The sequence below is a fragment of the Monodon monoceros genome, unplaced genomic scaffold, assembly GCF_005190385.1.
Source record: "Monodon monoceros isolate NGI ecotype Baffin Bay Population unplaced genomic scaffold, NGI_Narwhal_1 Super_Scaffold_13, whole genome shotgun sequence".
Lineage (NCBI taxonomy): Eukaryota > Metazoa > Chordata > Mammalia > Artiodactyla > Monodontidae > Monodon > Monodon monoceros.
In genome coordinates this window covers 75,073,007-75,079,163 of record NW_021703769.1, presented here as the reverse complement: position 1 = coordinate 75,079,163, position 6,157 = coordinate 75,073,007, and the positions used below count along the sequence as shown (strand labels likewise).

General features: G+C 40.4%; 1 non-coding gene across 1 annotated transcript; it reads left to right on the top strand.

Moving 5' to 3' along the window:
• Positions 1 to 4,721: 4,721 nt before the first annotated feature.
• TRNAE-CUC lies at positions 4,722 to 4,794 on the top strand. Its single transcript has one exon. It is a non-coding gene; the product is annotated as a tRNA-Glu (tRNA).
• The last annotated feature ends 1,363 nt before the right edge of the window (positions 4,795 to 6,157 follow it).

Genomic DNA, 6,157 nt, shown 5'->3' with positions numbered 1-6,157 from the left:
TTGTGGTCAACAAATAGTTTCTATAAAGTTCTTTTTGTTCTTGCAGTAAATATTTCCAGAACTATATTTCTCCACTGAGTACACTGAGAGGTGGTCCCCTTTCCTTATTCTGTGGCATATTTTCCAACCAGCCTATGTTAATTTTTATAATATTCTTATCTTGAAAATAGAAGAGTATAATTGGGATCTCTCAATAGATTTTAGTGTGAATTTATGTGGGTTCTACTCACAAGCCCCCTGAGTGCCAGGAGATCCCCTTCTTCATCTAACTCTAATGGGAACATTGGTTAGTATAGCTCTCAGCTCATATTTAGGATCTGATATGCATTTATCTGGTCCTAACTTTTGTTTTCTCCCATCCCCACAGCTTGGTCCTCTAATATTGAGAAATAATGGAATATATGCTTATTGATTAGGATGTGGATGCAGTAAAAAATAGACCCAAAAGTTTATGAGAGCTCAAATACAGTAGATATATATATTTCTAACTCATGTAAAAATTCCAGAGTTCCTGAATGTCATCAGGCAGCTCTCCTCCAGGTGGTGACTCAGGGACTCAGGCTCTGTGGATTTCCATCCAGAAGATGGAGGAAGAGAAAGGGAACAGGGAAGAGGCACAGTCTCTTATACAAATCTCCAGACTACTTTCTAGAGCTGCACAAATCACATCCACTCACATGTCACCGAACACAACTAATCCATGACCACATCTAGCTACGAAGAAAGCTGGAAATGCAGTCCAGCTATGTATCCAAGAAGAAGAGAAGGAGACATTTTGGTGAACAAGTCTGCCACATTTTTCAGAATAGAATCACTAGTGCATACGGTTATACAGATTTTCCCTGCTTTCCCTCCTTATCAACACTGCTTTTCTTGATCGTGGAAGATACAACTCTCGTTTATTCAACTATTAATACTATGACTTCTCTGTATCCTTAGTTCTTGGCTATTTTGCTTAAGACAGTCCATTCATCCCAGCCTCAGCCCCTATAATGCAAACTCTATACCCAGGCCAGGAAGACTTACATCATGATAGAAATTAATCAGAAAAAATGAAACGGAGAGGAGGAGGTGTCCAAGACAAACTAATCCCTTTTCTTTAAATACGTGGGAACACTCTTAGCTTTTCTAAAGCAACAGAGGCAAAACAAAGCAATCTCACTGGGCTAACATACCTCTAGCTCAGTAGTTCTCAAACTGTGGTCCTTGGACCAGTAGCACCAGCACCACCAGAAACTCTGGGAATGAGGCCTGGTAGCCTGTGTTTTAACAAGCCCTCAGGTGATTCTGTTACACAGTCAAGTGTGACAACCACCGCTCTGATTTAAACTTGGCTTTGACCTGGGCCATAGCAAAGTACCCTATGTCAACTCGTAGCACTCCATTTTAGTTGTAAGCAAACCACCTAAGAGGAATATTTGGAATTCTAATCTTGAAAAACTAAAAATATAGAGCAATGATAAAACTTTGACACTAATTCTCTAATTCTCTGTGCTAGATCAAAATGACCATCAGTGATGAACATAGAATCACAAAATATCTGATATAAAAGGTATCTCAGAGATCATCAAGTCCACTCACCCATTTTATGAACTGGAAAATTAAGGTCCAAGAAGAGTATGTGGATCTCCCAAGGTGCCACCTCTGGTTGGCGGGAGAGCCAGTCCCAGAACCCAAGACTCCTGATTCTTGGTCCAGCTCTCTTTCTCATGAGATCATGTTTGTAAAGCCCTCTGAAAAATATAAAGTGTACAGTGGTTGCATTATACGAATATTGCATTGAGTTCAGATCATTTGAATTCCAAATCTTAAAGAGCCAAAGTTAAACGTACGTGTAAATTTGTTCTCTAAGCCCTGTCCAAATGCAAATAAAAAATGAATGAACAGCATTGCCTTAGAATTACAGAACACTTCAGAACATTGATATTGATATTAAGAAATGCAATGAAGAAGCAACAGGCAGCAGCCTCTGATATCTCCTTTTTGTATTTTCTTCCAAAATATATGTGATGTCATAGAAATCTGAGATAAATTTCCACTAACTGTAGGGTCAATAGACCTACATAGAGAAAAGCAATCTGTGAGTTCCATATACCCTATTTCACAAAAAGAAAAACTCAAGTATCACAGAGTGAAGTAAGTCAGAAAGAGAAAAACAAATACCATATGCTAACACATATATATGGAATCATAAAAAAAAAAAAAAAAAAGGGCTTCCCTGGTGGCGCATTGGTTGAGAGTCCACCTGCCAATGCAGGGGACACGGGTTCGTGCCCCGGTATGGGAAGATCTCACATGCCGCGGAGCGGCTGGGCCCGTGAGCCATGGCCGCTGAGCCTGCGCGTCCGGAGCCTGTGCTCTGCAACGGGAGAGGCCACAGCGGTAAGAGGCCCGCGTACCACAGAAAAAAAAAAACGGTTCTCAAGAACCTAGGGGCAGGACAGGATAAAGACGCAGACATAGAGAATGGACTTGAGGACACAGGGAGGGGGAAGGGTAAGCTGGGACGAAGTGAGAGAGAGGCATGGACATATATACACTACCAAATGTAAAACAGATAGCTAGTGGGAAGCAGCCACATAGCACAGGGAGATCAGCTTGGTGCTTTGTGACCACCTAGAGGGGTGGGATAGGGAGGGTGGGAGGGAGGGAGACGCAAGAGGGAAGAGATATGGGGACAGATGTATATGTATAGCTGATTCACTTTGTTATAAAGCAGAAACTAACACATCATTGTAAAGCAGTTATACTCCAATAAAGATGTTAAAAAAAAAAAAAAGAAGAAGCTCAAGCACCATTAAAAGAAAGTGGGAAGCCAACAGGCCCTTCTGTGACTATCTCAGGAAACTATAGCAAAAGCAACAATGAGAAAAGTGGACAACACGAATACTATTGGAGGTGATGGTAGATCAGACCCCACCCTCCACTGGCCCTGGCCTCAGCCCCACCCCAACATTCAACATCCCTCTAGAGGTTGCAACTCCCAGGAATGTGCAAGGTTGGCTGAGTCAAGACTTTCAGTTTCTGAATGCAATAAGAACCATGCACTATTGGACCTAGAAGCCAGACCTAGGACATTCCAGAGATTGAGAGCAAGTGAGGTAGCCATGGGATTGTGTCCCAGGTCACTGACAAATGGAGCTGAGTGTTCCTGGCTTGGTTTTATTGGTGGTCAGCTGCCTAGTACCCAGCTGGTTCAGACAGGATTGGAGAGGACATGGCAGCCCCATACACCATAGGGTTGCCTCTTTCCAGGAGGAGTTTCTCTTCCAGTTTATTTTTTAGGATATGAGCTGAAATAGACTTCTTTCTGCCTAAACTTTGTAAGTGGCTTAGCTGGGTCTTTAAAGAACCTTTTTTTTGGACAGCTTTATTGATGTTTAATTCATATACCACACAGTTCACCCATGTAAAGTGTGCAGTTCAATGGTTTTTAGTATGTTCACAGATTATCTACAACCATCACTGCAGCTGATTTTAGAACATTTCACCAGCGTGTAAAGAAACCCTGTACCTTTTAGCTATCACATCCTAGCAGACACTGATCTACTTTCTGTCTCTACCGATTTCCCTGTTCTGGATATTTCATATGGATGGAATCACACAGTATGTGGTCTTTTATGATTGGCCTCTTTCACTTAGCACAATGTTTTTGAGGGTCTTCGTGTTGTAGCATGTAGCAACACTCTAGTCCTTTTTATTGCTGAATAATATTCCATTCCATGGATATTCCACATTTTACTTATCGGTTGATCAGTTGATTTGGGTTTTTTCCACCTTTTGGCTATTATGAACAATTGTATTGGGAACATTAGAATTGTCATCCAGTCTGAGGGTAAAGAAATTTTGAATAAAGGAATTTCCTTAATAACTGGATACTTTTACATTGTTTCGCATAGTAATTCAATAAATACTGAACACCTGCAATGTGCAAAACAAAATGGAAGCTACTTTGAGGTTATGGTTTTTAAGAATATTTATAACAGCAGTAGTGAGAAGACCATCTCTTACAAAGCCCTTTGATATTACCTTAGGGAATCCTTATTACCGTAAGAATACTCTATGAACCAGATATTGTCAGTCCCATTTTACAGCAGATATAAGCTCTGAGAATTCAGCATCACCAACCTAGTTAGTAGAAGACAATTTGGAGAAATTCCAGTCCTATCTCTTGTTAAGATATATTTTCATCTAATTTTTATAGGGAAGATATCCTTTTAGAAACATTTTCCCACAACAGTTGAGACTTCTGCAGCCCCTTGTTATGAATCAGAGACCGGCACATTTCTCCTGTTCTAAATTCCAATAGCTCTTTTTTATACTTTTTTTTTTAACATCTTCATTGGAGTATAATTGCTTTACAATGGTGCGTTAGTTTGTGCTGTATATCAAAGTGAATCAGCTATACATCTTTTTTATACTTTTAAAAATATATCACCTTTTGTAGAGGATTCCTGGACTGAATGTCAATATTATGACATAGTATGAGTGTGTTACGTGTTCGGTAATTGCAATCATTGTTGCTTTTGTTGTGGTCATCCATTTACAATGCTCGGTGTCAGTTTATTTATCTCTTGTAAAAATAAAATACAGTGTGTGTGTGTGAAAAAAAATATATATGCCTAAAAAAAAAAAGAAAGTATATGAATTTGAGAGTCTACAGTTTTAAGTAAGGGCCTACACAGTATAATAATAGCAACTTTAAATAGAATCCAGGGAATTCCCTGGTGGTCCAGTGGTTAGGACTCGGCGCTCTCACTGCCGAGGGCCCAGGTTCAATCCCTGGTCAGAGAACTAAGATCCTACAAGCCGCACGCAGTGCAGAATGAATGAATGAATGAATAAATAAACAAAATCCAAGAGTCAGAGACCCCGAGAATAGGAGGGGCTGATAACAGAGATTCTGGGGGAAGCAAAGAGAGCCATTCTAGGGCATTCTGAGAGACAATAAAATAAGGTGAAGCAGTGTTGGGTGTCTGGAGCCAGGGATCCCAATCGGGGATCAAGGGTCAGGAGTGTGGAGCAACTCTCCTAGCAGAGTGATACCTTTGAACACCATCCTTGAGGTGGAGATTACTTCAGCTGAACCTATCTCTCATGATATTTTGCTAGACTTTGGGTACAAGTATTTGATGGATAACGTTTTAGTTTTTCATTTGTGCTTAATATTTTACATATTAAAATAGTAATTCATCAAAAAAAAAAAATATATATATATATATCACCTTTTTGCCTTTTATCATTATATTCGTGTTAAGGGCCATTCCCTTTGGTAGCTGTTCATAGCAGAAAGACTGGACCAGAAGTCCACTGAAAAGTCTGCTATTAGCCATAAAGTGTCTGGGACATTTTCTTCAGTGATATGGAATGATTCCACCATTACCACAATGCTTATGGTCTTCTTATTGGTGGCTCCCTTTCTTTGAGGCTGGGCAAACCTAATAGAAATACTGGCCATGTGAGCTCACGCTGGATGGATCTGGAGTTGCTGAAAGCCAGGAGCCTATGCAAGTTGACACCAAGGAGGGCCATGTGTTTACTAAAGGAATATTATCACAAGACAGGGAACCGCCAGACAGAGAATGAGGAAGGAGTCAGGAGCCCAGGACATCAGACAGAGGCTGGAACTGGACAGAAATGTGGAATGAATTCAGTGGGCTCATGACAAAGCCTGTGGATGAATCAAGGTACCTGAGGGCTTCTTTATACTGCATCCTTGCTTCCTGGTTAAAGGCAGAGTTGTCCAGCTGAAGGGAGCAGGGCACAACTGAACACCCTAGGCTGTTATTGAGTCTAGTTTTTAGATTTCACTTTCTAAGGACATCATTATTACCATCTTCAGGGCACAACTGCCACCTTACAGGCTACAAACAAACAACAACCTTGTCCATCAGTGGGGACAAGTTAAACTATAGTAAGTCTGTACAGTGGACTACTGTTGGCTTTTCAAATAGTGGTGGAGAGCTATACACTTTTCTCAGAAGATATTCATGACACAGTGTTGATTTTAAAAGATTATAAGAAAAAACAAAGAGCAAGCTCATGATACAGAGAACAGATTGGTGGTCGCCAGAGGTAGGGGGTGGGAGGGTGGAAGAAATGGGTGAACTGTTTTGTTTTCTAGTTTAAATAAGTTGAATGATTTATATTTTTTAAA